Below are 16,932 nucleotides of genomic sequence, written 5' to 3' on the forward strand. Positions count from 1 at the left end.
GGGCCTAACATATAGTAATTATTTAAAAAGTTGAAAAAAAAATTACTCGTGCCCCACTATCGAGAATCGAAACCAAATTGTTTAGCTTACGATTTAACTTTTCCTTTGACGTTAATGCCTGAGCTATGAACATATGTTTGCTGCAAGGCTAAAAGTTAAAACATTAACCAAGGTATTACGTTACCATGAATATTCGTAATGCTGTCGTTCAACATGCACCTGGCAAATTCCTTTTTTTTTCACACTTGTACACTGATTTTCATCGGTTAAAATCAAACTATAAAGTTTGGCATGGGTTTGATTACCCTATATATTAAGTTTTATGTATGTAGAATAAAAACTGACCGAGAAATTTGGTAAGAAATTTTTTAAAAACAAATATATATACACATACATAAATATATATAGAAAGAGGTTTGTGTTTATTATAACCTTTTTTACCAAATATTATGCAAGTATAAATCATATAAAATATCTGCATGAATATAATTACACGTAATAGTAAACTAAAGATGATCATCCCATAAGAAAACCGAAGCAACTAATAGGGAATTGATTAAAATGAATGTTTAAAAGAATATGCAAATTAGCAAGATCTTTTGCTAGTGAATGCATTTCTACAACCCATATATAAGAAAATTGTATTTTCTTTTTAAATAAATAGAAAAAAGGGTTTTTAATATGAATATCAATACACGAAAAAAGTTAAACTCATAGGAGTATATATATGTGTGTGTGTGTGTCAGCGCAATACATTGATTACTAATGAAAAGTTGGTATATTTCTATTTAAAGCCGAAAGTGCACTATTACATTTATGAATATGAATTTAACTAGTAGGACCTGTGAAAATTCCACAGGGGACTTATTCATATGTAATATATTGATGTAAGCATTATGTAGATGTTCAGTGTAAATGGAGACGCCCTGATATTATTGTAGCTTTTTTGTTTAAACTGCAAAAGTATTTATCCAAGCTAGCACGAACGCCCGGTAAAGCCCGGTCATAAAAGTACGTTTAAATATGGTATGTTAATTGTTGCAGATTTCGTATATATTATTACAGAGTTAATGTTCTATCAAGTTTTATATGTTATAAAGCTACGATTTCAAAAATAAAAAAAATTATATCCATATGACTTGGGTGCATTAGCTTGAATCGAAACGGAAATAAAAACTTATAAAAAAAATATATGTATATATATGTAGAACTTGAATTCCTTCAGCCATGATCGAAACCGAAACCAAAACTCATGAAAAAATATTTATAAAATTATTTATAAAAAATACATTATTTAAGTGCCATCGGCTATACTCGAAACCGAAACAAAAACTTATGAAAAATTCTTGGTAAAATTATTTATGACAAGAAATAGAACATAACAATTAAACGACTCGGATGTAAGCCTGACACACAAAAGAACACACACGCTATCGTTTTAATATATAAATACGTCTTAGTGTTCAAATCAGGGGAGGAGTAATGTATTATCTGTTCATTCATCATTCTACTAATCATAGCTGTTCCCTTTTTGGAGATAATGTAGTAATTTTATGAGTGTAGTATATGTTCGTTTGTGATTATTTCTTCTTTTGAGTTTGGATTGCGTATGTCAACAACAAATTGCCAAGTTCAAATGTTAGAAAACTCAACACTTTAATTTTATATACTATTGTTTCGTAACAAATATTGTCTAATATATATATATATATATATATATATATATATATATATATATATATATAGAGAGAGAGAGAGAGAGAGAGAGAGAGAGAGATTGATTTAAAGGTTATGAGGGTTTTTGAAGCATGAAAAACGATGTTACTTTTTGTATTTAATATTTTTATTGTTATTTTTTATATTTCAAGCGGACAAAAAGTATCGAAATGAAAAGGAAAAAGAAAACCGTAGAGAGAGAGAGAGAGAGAGAGAGAGAGAGAGAGAGAGAAAGAGAAAGAAAGAAAGAAAGAAAGAAAGAAAGAAAGAAAAGAAAGAGTTGATATAGATATATATTTTCCGAAAAAAGTCGAATGTTAAGAATATAACATGTTCAGCGTATTCGCTTCCTGGCACAAATTCAATCATATTATGGTTAACAATAATAACGAAAAGCATAAACAAAAATTGATAGCCAAACTGGGGAAACTAGTTAATTATACAAAATCAGCCTTTAGCTACCGTTGGGTTCGTTAGCTATATGGGTAAGATGATCAACGATGAATGATCTGGGGGAAAAAAACTTCAGATCCTCTACGAGTTTCATCTTATCTTTTACTTGTGAGTTCCTTTATTTGTTCCCAGCTTCGTGGATTATATATATATATATATATATATATATATATATATATATATATATATGTATGTATATATATATGTATATATACATATATATATATATATATATATATATATATACATACATATATATATATATATATATATATATATGTATGTATATATATATGTATATATACATATATATATATATATATATATATGTATATATATGTATATATATATATATATATATATGTATATATGTATATATATGTATGTATATATATATATATTCTCATCCTAAATTATACACGATATGAGAGTATGTGTAAATCTCTATATTTTAAGTAAGCCGAATAATTTCTTCTTAATTAGATTGGTTTATTATCAAAAATCTTTATTTTAGGCACTGTTGATGCTCAAGTCGAGAGAAGAAATAGTATTTCGAATGTTTATTTTCAAAGCATGCGGTATCTCGCGTACTGAGCAAACATTATCGCAACATAAGGGTTTTTCCTTTTTCCACAGATTTTTATTTTTCCCAACTCATTAGAGATAGAATAAGTAGAAGTAGTTCCGTATTCGCTAACTGCTCGTCAACAATTCAGACATGTCGGCCTTGCGATAACAATGCTGCGAATGTGTCCGCAGGGCCAGTGACAGTCGCCAACAATAACTGAATGAAATGGCAGCGGCAGCCGACGAATCTCGAGAGGACACAATTTCTGTTCACACAAACAAAACGCTGAAGATTCTTCTTATTGTTTGATTGCAACAGAAAGAAGGTTAAAAATTAGACTAATCGCTTCCAAAAGATTTGACAGAAACACATTTTTAATTTACCATCAAAATTGACATTGGCCCATCGCCGGATTGTGTTATTATTTGCCATGGAATTTACATTCTATATGATAGCGCATATATTAATTGAGCATTATGTATAATTAAAGGGGCCCTGTTAGAATTCCACGTTGTTTTCTTTACCCATCTGTATAATTTATTGTTAATCATAATTATGTTGAAATAACAAATAACCGTAATTTCTTGGCCTTTTGGTCAAGATCAAAGTGTAGTATCTGTTCTTCAGATGCTGCACTTCAATTTCTTGTTCTCTTTCGGTGGAGGAGAAATCCTTCACGACTGAGACAATTTTTATTTTTGTACCTTTTCTCCACGTTAAAAAACGACCCTGGTGTCTAACTCTGTCCCGTGGGGAGGCATAGTAAATAGGTACATTATCATCTAAATATTTTTAATGTATACAACGAATATGTATCTTCTGTATTTATAATAGATGTGAACATCTAATTTACGTGGTTCCAGATTTAAACCTGACATACAGGCCGTCAAAACATGTTAAAAATGCTTGTGTGTGTGCCTACATTATGGTGCGCACGTTTAACAATGAAATTGCTCGTTCAATCTGAAGGGTGACCGATTAACCAATTGAGTGAAATTATCACAGTGATGTAAGACGCAAAAAAAACTTCATCTCAGTATCATGCAGCCAAGTCAAAACTGATTTCCACGTTTTACGCAAATGCGGGTAACATTTTTATGGCAGAAATAACACACATAAACATGAATAATTAAGACGCTGTCGAACAAGTAATTAAAAGTTTAAAACGACAAATTAATTTTTCACTTTCTCTGACAGAAGGCGTCTCTCGATAGATGATTATCTCCATATCTTTGTCGAAGCAAGACACAGTTCCCAACTTTAAATCACATTTCCCGCTCTTTCTATGACAATAGAATAAAACGAAAAATAAGCATTTGTGTTTTTATTTTTCTTATGTAGTTTTGGAGTGTGTAATTCGCTTTGGCCATATTATATGAGGGAAATTGCTATAATAAACTGATAATTTATATGTTTGCTACATTCATGATCTCTCTCCACCCGCTCTCTCTCTCTCTTTCTCTCTATCTATCTATATATCTATCTCACCGGCCTGAAATAGAATTGAAAATAAAACCGAATGCAAAAATACAACATTTGTTATGTATTTTAAAGGAATAAACCGATGGTATTAATTTTGGAGCAAGCTCTTTTATAATAATAATAATATCGTGTGGCCTGCATTGCTCCCGGCATAATTAAAAAAAAACAAAGCGTGTTATTTGATTTGATTTTTTACAAATTAACCCTTAAATATTATTATCATTATTATTATTATTATGATTACAACAACAACATTATTATTATTACAACAACAACAACAACAACAACAACAACAACAATAACAATAATAATAATAATAATAATAATAATAATAATAATAATAATATGGTGTTCAAAGCTGGGAGCAGGAATTATAATAGGACTGAATTAATTCCCGAAAAACGTCGCAGATCCCTGCTAGATTATCATAGAATAAAAAAAGTTAACAGGGCATTTGATAAATATGATATTAAAAAACATTTCTTGTTTCAAAATCGTGTTCAGGCGAATGGTTTGGAAGTAGTACATGTGCGTAAAGTTTTGTTCGTCTGTCGAAATACTTTTTGTTAGGATGATAAATATTTAGCGAACAACATAGTTAATAAATGCTACAATCAACTAAATAAGGGTTCCGAAATAGTTGGGTGAGAATATCCAAATTGCTATGTGATAATTTTTACTCTCTCCAAATGTTGTCTACAAACAAATAAACCAACTTGCTCGAATTAAGAATATTCTTAATATTTTATTTACCTCTGACATAGCTTGAGTAGGTGTTGTCAATGCCAGTCAAAGTTACGTCATCAAAATTAGTCACTGCTTTTCTCGGCTTGACGTATGTTGCTATTCGGTTATAGGCAGCCTATCATTCCTAGCTTTACCTTTTCCTTTCGAGATGAATTTAGTTTATGAATATTGAAGAATGTCGACGGGGCTGCTCTAGTATTTTTGGTAGGCCAGAGTACACTAGCTTTTCAAAACCTCGACTGACTTTGTGTCTAATATCCAGGAAAAGATGTACATAAATGCACTCATAATATTGTCTTTATTATAGTTGGGCAAACTCTAAATAAAAATGTGTTCTCTGCGTTTGACTCTCGAGCTTTCCTATGTCGGCGAAGAGGAGCCCACGCAATTGTTTCGTATTAATATGTTTTTATAGCATTGCGTAATCTTGAGCATTTAATTAACAACTGTTGTTTCTTTACTTCATCAACCAATCGTTCACTGATCGATGGATATGTTTATTTAATTCATTGCGCTATTAGAACATGATATCACATACGTTTGTGTCTGTGATCAAACCTAGCAAATAAATATCAATACACAAAAAATCCAAATTTTTAGGTGTGTGTATATGTATATATGTGTGTGTGTGTGTGTGTGTGTGTGTGTGTGTGTGTGTGTGTGTGTGTGTGTGTAAACAAAACGGCAGCGAAATACATCTATTACTAATGGAGATTTGGTAGCTGTCTACTCAGATGCAATCAAGGTACGATGTTTTATTACGTTTTTAATGAAAGCTGTGCATTTTTGTCTCGAGGCAAACGCAACCAGAAACAAAAAAAAAACGACACGATTTCCTAACGACGAGACTTTAAAATTGTTGTTCGATGTGAATTACATAAAATTCCAAATAAGTATTTTGTTAAAGCAAATACTGGAAGAAAAACATTATCAGCCATTCACACACACACACACACACACACACATATATATATATATATATATATACTTGCTCGTTTGTTGCTAATCGATAATCTTAAAGCATCTTTAATGATTGCTTTGAAATTTTGCTATAGCATTTTAATCACATGCTTATATGCTTAATAAACAAATATTATAATATTCAAATCGTTTTTAAAGTCGATATTTCTCGAGACCAGCCGATCTACAACGAATGCGACACGTTTTCGATTACGCTTTGTCCTTCCACTCTTTTTTGCCATTTTTCTTTCAGTGGCCTTCAACTACAGGCATTTTTAAAAAGTTTTCTGTTCGTTTTTTTATTTATTTATTTATTTTGATTCCATCGAATTATTGTGGATAAATCATTAAACTTTCCCGTAAACAAAGTTGGAATAATGTATTATTTTAACAATTAGATGCCCAATTTGGCTTTTTTTAAAACATTCCTTCATGTTTACATACGAGAATTTTGGACACTAGAACAAACGCTGATTCAAGAACAACAAAAACAAAATAAAAATGCGGAATATTCCGTTTTGTTTTCCCGGTCAAATTTACGTTTCAACATAACAAAACAAATCAGTAAATTAAACGGAAAAAATTCCAAGGTAATTGCAGAAGAGTTGTAATTTTCATTAAACAAAACATTCGAGTAATTGTAATAAAAGAAAGAAGCGACTACTTTTTACAAAAAAAAACGTATTTTTTCAACTATTTTATTAATTGTAACAAGCTATAACATTAATAATGAAAACTGTAAACTTTAGAACTACAAGAAAAAAGGAAAAATCAATGATACTTGCACAGAAATTAAATAAGAAACTGTTTTAATTAATATATTCATTTACTTTTATGAATGTATCGCACGTGTTTTTTTTTTTTCATATAAGAATGTTTATTTACATAATCTTTCAAATGTAATGTAATTCATTTAGGACAAATTTTCACAGTAATTAATGAATCCAGAATTAACGTAGACTGTTTTTATATAAATATGTTTACTTTGTTTTATGAATGGGTTGCATATATTTTTTTTAATTAATACGTTGATTTAAAATTCTTTTCATATTCAGCATATTAACGTAATAGGAAGTATTAAAAATTATTTGACAATAAAAGCATTTATTTGATGAAAAGTTTACGGATATTCTCCTATATTTAAGAGCAATATTTTTCTTAAAATATGTTAAAAAACTAAGCATATTTATTTGCATAAAAGGCCGTGCAGGTTCATAATTGCGCTTATGAAAAAAACAGAGATATAGAAAAATCTTTATGATGTACGTACTCACCGCGGAACAACATTGTCATATTCTGAAAAATAGGTAAATTGATCAAATAGTTAGTTTTTCTACTAAAAAAATAAAAATGTACGACTTTTAGCGATTTTACTACAAAATTATTGTATTGGCTGAATACACTTCAAATTTAATTATACACCCTTATTTATTTCATCGGATTCATCGTGACGGACGAAAACACTATGACTCGCTTAGCTGTAAAATTTGATTTTATTGAATAAAAAAAACTACTTGATCAAATTACGTGATTTTTTTGTTAAATATTTCATCTTTCCGTGACTAACACGTGCGTCTTTTCTTTATTTTAATTGCTGCCATAACTGCAATTCAGAACGTACATCAAAAATACAGTTGCTAAACTTATTTTTTTAACTCATCTTATAACATTTTTTTTTCATTTTTTTTTCATTTTTTTTTCTCTTTTTTCAATGAATTACTATCGATCTCTCACTTAACTTTGTTGGTTTATTAAATAATTTTTTTCATTCCGATTTTAACAGATTTACTAATGCGCTTCTGGGAGAGGCTTAAGCCTGTGACCCCAGCCCTGTAGGCTAAATACCGGTAAGATTAAACGAGAGACGTGCTTTAAAAAGATTTTTTTTATTTCTCCATCAATTTATTATCGATAAGCGACTAAACTTTCATGAAAAAATCCGCTAAATTTATTCATTTAAGATTTTTAAGTGGGTGCTTATATACATGTGAATAGTAAAATCAACGCCCATACATTTCTTTTCGTCTTTTGTAAATATGCAAGGGTTTACAAATTTTTTTTGTCTTTCTCTTAGTTAAAATGACCTGCAGAACATCAAACTTCGCTCGTTGTACTCGAAGAGTATAAGCAGCACGAGGAGTAGTTTCCAGTCAAACGAGCATAGAATGATTTAAACGAGTATGCCATTTCAATTTAAGAGTTTGTGTTTCCCAATTCGTTTGGCGTTTGTGATCACCATTAACAAAGCTCATCAAGAATTTTTACATTTGTGTTACTTACATCTACACACTGATTTCTTCTCAAATGGACAATTATGTTGTGTGTCTTACAGTCGGCAAAGCAGACAATCTCTACATTTGCACAAAAAACGGAATACCCACAATTATTTTGTATCCACAATTATTGAGAAAGTATGCATATGAGAAACGTGTTTTTTTTCTTTTTTATTTTTCCATTTAATCAAACTGAGCCACAGCAACACGTGACCGGGTGCATATATATATATATATATATATATATATATATATATATATATATATATATATATATATTTATATATATATATATATATATATATATATATACATATATCTAAACTGCCACTGAATTAAAAAATAAATATGAAAGGTAACACTATAATTGCGTATTCGCATTTTTAAATCATATTGAATCGTGAATTAAATCGTTACCCCGAGCATTTTACATCTAATGATCGGATAATGAAGAATAAGACAAACATCGGGGGGGGGGGGTCAACAACAGATCAACGATTACATTGACTCGAAAACAAAATTGAAATAGAAAATCGAACAATAAACTTGATTGACGAAATGCTTTCATCTTTTGTCTTGTTATTGTTTTGCTTCTATTACACGCATTTGAAATTAATTGTAAAATTTTAAGATAAGATTTATTTTCGTGTTAACATTAAATTATAAACAATTAGTGGCATTATAATATTATCACATTATACCTCCAATGCTTTTTTCCTTTGTACATTATATCTGCTTACTTCCAATAAAAAACGTTTGTTAGATGTATCAGCAGAAGTGAATATTGTTTTATGTAGTAACTCTCGATGAGACAATTTTCTGACCATCAAATACTTTTAGTCAGTTAAAGTAGTGAGTATATTTACATCCAAATCTCATGCTCACCATGAAATAATAAAGACGGCTTTCTCATTTTCCCTGGTTTCCTGCATAATCGATTTATATGAGAATAAACTTCAGAAAATAGTCCTCTCACCATATGCTGAAGGAAGAATAAAAGATGCAACAAGATACTTTAACGAACTACAAAATACAGCTTCAGTAATATACGCCCTACTAACCCAACTTTCTATCCCATAAATTAGCTAATCCATTCCCTCATTAAGAAAATAGGCATAAAAAATGCACAAAAAATAGTTAGTAATCTCTATCCTAACAAAAAATAGTTAGTAATCCTAACAAAAAATAGTTAGTAATCTCTATCCTATTTACACACACGTAAACATACAGTGAGCCAGCCGAAATATACATATCTTTTTAATTTCTACTGTAAAGAAAAAAAAACAATTTTTTTTTTCATGAACGTTCCTTTGACAGTTTGGACCATCATCCTTCATGAACTCTTTATACTTCGTGTTCTTAACAAGTTTTCAATAAGAGGGAACTATTATTGTGTATTAAAAGACGTTGTCATTTTTCTTTTGGTATTTCTTTTCCCTTTACATCTTCAATTTCAGAACATACATCTACTAATTTCATATTGATATAATTACAACTAACGCGGACCTCTAGATTTACGTACATTGCGAGATAGCAACGGTTGATCAGATATCGGTTTTGCATCTATATTCAACTCTTATACTCAATAGAAAGCACACTCAATAAAACAAATAAAAAAACAATAGTTTCGCTATATAGTTGTGTATAACTAAATAGATAGATTTCTGATCTATGTATCAATGTTTATTAAAGGCTATGTTTAAGACAACGCTGTTAAAGTAAGTGGGGATTATTTATCTATATTAAGATTTTTTTTACATAGGCGTCACCACTTATCAATCCGAAAATTGGAAGAAAAGTTGCCTTTTATTTTTATTTTATTAAGCCATTTTTAATTTTCGAGTAAAGTCACTAAAATTTCAGTTTTATGTATTAACAAATTTTATTCACTTTGATATACACTAATAAAAATATCTTGTGTAATATTGTATTAATTTATTATTTATAATCAAGAAATATGAATATAAATGTACTCAAAGATAAGGGTTAAAGAGTGTACAGCAGTCAAAAGGACAATATAGTAATCGATATTAATGGAAGTTCGGTAAATTTGTTAACTTAAGTGGAACGGCTCATCAGAAACTTGTCCACGTTGAACTTGAAGACAACCATATTATAGACAGCTGGAAAGCAGGAAAACGGAAGACAATTCCACAGGCGTGCAGTTCTAAGAAAGAAGCTTTGATCATGGAATAAATGTTAAAATAATTCATTTAATATATAAACTAATTTTTTCATATTTTAAGTATGACTCAAATTTCAAGGTGCATTATAAAATTCATTTATGTGACAGTATTTTAAGTAAGTATTTTGTTCCTTCTATAAGATGAATACCATATCATTATATTCATCAAGTGATATTTGGGCGTTCAATATACTTTTTACTTTGTATATACATAATATATATATATATATATATATATATATATATATATATATATATATATAGCTTAACGCTTCACTGCAGCTTAAGTTAAATCGCATTTATTATTTATTATTTGTATAAAGCTCCATCTAAAAGAATACAGTCTTATGCGTGCAATAGTTATTTTGATTTGGCTTTATTTAGTATTTGGCTTGATTTCTTGTTTATATATACATATATATATATATATATATATATAGAGAGAGAGAGGGGAGGGAGAGAGAGAGAAAGAAATAGATAGATAGATAGATAAATAGATAGATAGATAGATAGATTTATGTGGAAATATGTTTTTTTTTCAATTATATTTCACATTTTATTTATACCAATCCTTAATTTATAAGCATTAATGTCATTATATAGTATATAATAAATAAATTACAAAATACTATATTCTAAGTTACATAATGTTGACCAACATGCGATTTATTCCTTTAAGTAGGTTGACATTCACATTTTTTGACAGCACCTGTTTCGTAGCACAAAATTATTTAATTCTTATATCAATCAATAAATATATTTTGCCCTTAACTCCTCAGAAGAAATAGCACCTATCAACCCATCAAAAGAAAATAAAATGCGTGACTACAAAATCCGAAAATTGGAAGAAAAGTTGCCTTTTATTTTTATTTTATTAAGCCATTTTTAATTTTCTAGTAAAGTCACTAAAATTTCAGTTTTATGAATTAATAAATTTTATTTACTTTGATATACACTAATAAAAATATCTTGTGTAATATTTTATTAATTTATTATTTATAATCAAGAAATGTGAATATAAATGTACTTAAAGGAATAAATTGTAAGATGGTCAACATCATGTAAGTTTGAATATAGACTTTTGTCATGTATTATATATATATATGTGTATGTGTGTGTGTGTGCGTGTGTGTATAACCCCATCTGTTATTGAGCAATATCTTATAAACATTGTAGTTACATTGGATTAACAGATAGAAACCAAAATCTCCACAAACACAGCATATGTATGCGTTTGTGTGTGTGTATGAGCTATATATATATATAGACCTGGTGAATTCTCACAAGAATGAAACGCAGAATATTCTGTGTAGCTTAATTGCAATATATATTTTTATAATTTACTACCTAGCTCTGCATATGCATTGAGCACTGTTGAAGTAAATACTGAAAATTTACGCATCAAATTATATTTTCGTATGTTAATTTATGTAATTAAATGCAGTAGTCATATGTGTGTGTGTGTGTGTGTGTATAACCTTTTTATTAAATAATTATATATAGCATTACATTTGGAGGAATAAAAATTGAGTCAATATAGTTATTATTATAAAATGTCAGGGAATATTTTGTTAGATGATAACATTTTCTTTATATATCAAATGTTTCCTGTGTTATTAAGATTTCTAGATTATGTAGACAAAATATTTATTATATGAAAAAAAACATATCTAACGTTATCAATTTCTTGTGCCATCGGTTGTTTCAAATGTTATCGACATTGATTCCGTTTTAGGTGAGAAAATAAGAAAACTTTTAGAGTCCTCGACACTCGTCATCAACATCAAACCAATAAGGGATCGAATGTTCCAGTCGGATATGTTTGCATGTGCTTTTAATAGAATTTAGCCATATTTTAATATACAAAAAAATCAGTATTGTTTTAAAAAAGAAGTTATAATAGGTCATTTAGGAAAAACTAAGAATTTGGTGATATTCATATTATTGGATAGAACTTTGCTCTTTTAGATAGTTGTGTCACAATATTACTGTGTTAACGATTTGCAAAAAGTAACATACAAGGGAAATAAAGGAAGTTTAATAAAAAATAAATGTACAAATAGCTTTATGTTCATGCACGAATTTTATACATCTATGTATAATAATATGAAATAATATAATGATGCGATTTTTGAAAATTACTTCACATTTCTGTATTATTTCTAGAAACTGTCAAGTGACAAAAAACAAAACATAACGAACAATATCATGAAAACAGAACGTTTCAATACAAATTAAGTTTACAACAATAATAAGTCAATAAAAAATAATATTACTCTGTGCAATATAGGAACAGCGATATATTATGTCAAAGTCTGCGTTACAAAATATGTCACCGGTTTTATGGGTAACCGGCGTAGTAGATATGAACCTGAGGGCAAGTTTCCTCTGTCTTTCTCTATGAATGGCTAAAATTTCCTCAGTATTATTGAGAAACAATTTAAAATAGAGATATAATTCACAAATACTTATGTAAAATCTAAATTCCGTCAGTAATTTATTTTTAATATATAAATTAATATTATTTGTGATGACTTAAAGAAAGAAAGAACATCAACCGCAGACTATTTTGGAGTGGAGAATTTATGTCCTTATTTCTGTCCGGCGTCGTGATAGTATAAGATCGTTGTTTGACTTTCTCGCTTTTCTTCACCATTTGAAATCGTTTTGTCCGGTGGCTGGAAAAAGACTCGTGTTTTACTCGCTAACATTTGTATGACAGACTGAAAGTATTTATTATAAAGTAAAGAATTCCTAAGTATTAAGTAAATGTGAATTTTATTAAAATACAATGATTTATTAACGTTTTATATTTTAAATGAAAACAGTTGTATAATTTTGAATATTCCTTGCGTTTTAGATCCAATCGATGAAAAAAATGCAAAAGGTTCTCTATGGGGAAATATATTTTTTAGCCCCTTCGTCTCAAATACATCATCTAGATTTTTGTTCCTATTCTTCTATTACTCCATTGAACACTTCTATTAAGTGTAGGTTGTCTTGGAATCCAGCATGAACCACACGGTCCAATATTGTATATTGTAATTAGAGATGCACCGCTAATTTCAGATAAGGGTTATTATGTGGCCATTGTGTTTACATGTGGCTCATTATCAAGGTAGCCAAAATGTTGTCTGTCTATGATTAGCATCTGGCAGTTGGGAGAGAGGGTAACAAATCGATAATGTTCAATCGAATACGAACAGTAAGTAACAATACTTGGAGGAGAAACGGAGCCTGGCATTTTTGTTTGGAGCAAGTTCAGTAACGGAAACAGAGCTGCTAATTAAAGACGAGTACCAGAGCGTCAGATAAAGAGAAATTTACGCTTAGTTTCTCAGGAACGAAAGCGATTTGGCTAATGTAGGACTTGGCTAATTACGAAACAATAACTCTTAAATACATCTTCGTTTTATAAATGTCTTACATCTGTTCATCTTGTAAACGAGGCCATTATAGATGGATTAGAATTGCATATTTACTATAGTGTACACTCTCCGTCAAAAATGTCGGAAGAATTATGTTTCGCCAGTGTTTGCACTAACATTATCACGATAAAATGATAGATTTACGTCACTATTTTAGTTTTGCATGTACACATATCATTTCTGATAAGCTAAAGAAAAAAGTCGACCATTGACTTTTATTTAAAGTAGAAGATTTCTTATTGCGAAGGTTGTCTGACTTATTATTTACTTTTTACTTTCACTCAATACTCAAAATAGTTTCGCCCGGAACACTTTTTACTCTCTAACTTTTATATGTTGGAAGTGCATACATTTCTTTATATATAATATACAAATGAATAAACATCGGTCTTTATTATAAAGATTAAGCTTAACAGAAATGACTTCTTTATTTTTAATTATATCCAATTATTATTATTATTATTATTATTATTATTATTATTATTATTATTATTATTATTATTATTATTATTATTATTATTATTATTATTTACTTATTTTCCTGTTTTTATCTTTTTTATAATATGTTTCCCTCAATCAGTTCTCGATGTTTTCGGTGTTCTACTTCCCTGCAGTTTACAACATGCTCGTCTTAAAAACCAATGTCAACAAACTCTTGTTGTAAACAACTTCTGAAGTAATCAAATCTAGATTGTAATAAAGGCTGTTCCTAATCTTTTGACTGATAATCATTCTACCTCGTTTAACTTGTTATCACATGGCTTTGTATAACTCAACAGTATTTTAAAATTCGAAAAGGAAACTTTAAAGGTGGTTGTCATTAATATTACTTAATATACTTCATGTTATGAAGACCATGTGAGAGAATGATAACCGCATTGGTTCAGTTGTAACAGAAGAGTCGCCCTTTTCTTTTTCTTGTTTAATAAAATTGAATTTGGGTTTGAAATAATGTTTTTGTCATGAAATAAAATTCTAATTTATTTTTAACGTATATGAAACTGGATTGCTAAATGTTTTTTTTTGTTTTTTTTATTTTAATTTCCATTACAATTTCTGTTATTTTATCAACATAATTTTATTGAGTTTAATAAAAATGGAAAACAAATAAATATCTGCCAGCGACTGAATTAAGTTCCGATTATCATGACGTTATCAGCGTAATTAAAGTGACTTGCAGCAAATGTAGACGAACAGCAAACAAAATAAGGTAGACATTCTAACGGAACCTATAGTACAATTGAACTAATATATTTATCTATCATTTATGAAAGAAAGGAGTGTCTGCAGCCCGAGAAACGTACATGTCCAGATGTTATTACTTGAAGTAGGTTGGTCAGCAACGGTTCACTTCTTGATATAATAATAACAAATATTCGTCTTTTTTCGGAAACTTTTGACGCGTGACAACAAATTCTCTCAAATCAAAATTGTCAAAAGAAGACACCGAGAAAACATTGTTTTTCGTTTTTTCCTTTTCTTTTGGTTGCATCGTTTTGGTTTTAATTGAAAGCGAACAGAAATGATTTAAGGGATGGGAAGATACGCTCAATAGACCAGAAAAAGGCACGCATTTATACACATCTATTTTCTCAGCGTCTCTTGCTCACTCTTTTTCTCCTCTCTCTCTCTCTCTCTCTCTCTCTCTCTCAGCATATATATATATATATATATATATATATATATATATATATATATATATATATATATATATATTGAGAAAGAGAAAGAGAAAGGAGGAGGAAGATAACATGATAGACTGAAAGTGAGGCATTAATATCGAGAAGGAAATAAAAAAAAACAATAAAGGTTTGAGAACTCTTTAAAAAAACAATAAACGGATTACATGGCAAACTATGTCCGTTTTCTATAAGAATACTTGAATTTACATTATGGACTGGACTCCAGTAGCTTAATCACATGCTTGGGAACAACGTCACAGTTTTGATTCAGTTGTTCAGCTGTCAGCTACAGCATACCAATATTTGCCTTTATATGGCCGACCCATTCCTTTGGCGGATGCTCTGTTGATCTTTCTTCAATAAAATCTTTTTAGTATAATTTATTTGCAGATCTGGAGTTTGAAAGTCGGGAAACTTTCGATCTTCTTATTGAACTCTAGAAACCTTATGCCGAACTTGGAAATCTGCACAGGATTTAAAATTAGACCCTTTATCTTATCTATTGGTTAGATTGTTATAACGTCGTACGGGACATTTATCGGTTGAAGTTACCGTTATCCATAGATACGGTTACCAAAGGAGGGGAAGCTCTAGTATTCTGGACTTCACGATGTGAAAATGCGATAGAATTACTATACGTACCGTGTTGCATATAAGGTTCTCACTCAACTAATCGATAAGGTGTTGTTCACGGAAGATCTTCGCCCCACCAGTGGATGTGTCGCTATTCTCTGCGAGAAGACAGGGAGAAAGAAAAACAAACATGATTGAGTAGGCCTCATGTTATTTTTAATTGCATTCTTAGTGTTGCCGCACCGACGATTAAACTTTCACATTCCAGAAGATCATTATTAGCACTACCTGTTACACAACAATTCAAAATATGATTTCGCTTTCTGTTTTCTTGATTGTTTTCGAAATTGCAAGTGAAATACAAAAAGAATATTTTTCTATTCCTTTCGTTACAAACACATTTAAAAAATAAATAAACAAGTTATAAACATAATGGCAATGCTTTGCATTTACAACAGATTTGTGAATAAACTATTTCTAATTTTAATCTCACAAGGCTACGGGGCGTTTTCCGGTGTTAGTAAGTAATTTATATATTATTCTGTCTATGCATAGGCATTATTTCAATATGCATAGTGGGACAGAATGATCTCTTGCATGAAAAGGTACCACCAATATTCTTTAGCAAACAAGATGACGAATATTGTCCTTTCTCATCTTAAAATCAAATATTGCTTCCTTTTATTATATTTAGGAGTTTCTGTCAGATTAGCTTTGTGTTATGTCATTTAATATCTACCTCTATAATCATGCATGTTGCATAAAGCGGTTACTTACATTATTACTATTCTTTGCCAGGACGAAAAACGGAAAAGTAAATACTATGCCACCAATTTTTCACCATTTACTTAAAATATCTGGCTGA

General features: G+C 29.6%; 1 protein-coding gene and 1 pseudogene across 1 annotated transcript in view; both read left to right on the forward strand.

The window, feature by feature from the left end:
* Positions 1 to 16,932, forward strand: part of LOC145293836 (potassium voltage-gated channel protein Shal-like) — a 712,429-nt gene that overhangs the window by 159,988 nt on the left and 535,509 nt on the right. The gene's annotated exons all lie outside the window — the stretch shown is intronic.
* Positions 3,314 to 3,537, forward strand: LOC145294336 (U2 spliceosomal RNA; annotated as a pseudogene).

This window comes from Euprymna scolopes, chromosome 15 (genome assembly GCF_053919585.1).
Source record: "Euprymna scolopes isolate OS-2025 chromosome 15, ASM5391958v1, whole genome shotgun sequence".
Classification (NCBI taxonomy): Eukaryota; Metazoa; Mollusca; class Cephalopoda; order Sepiida; family Sepiolidae; genus Euprymna; species Euprymna scolopes.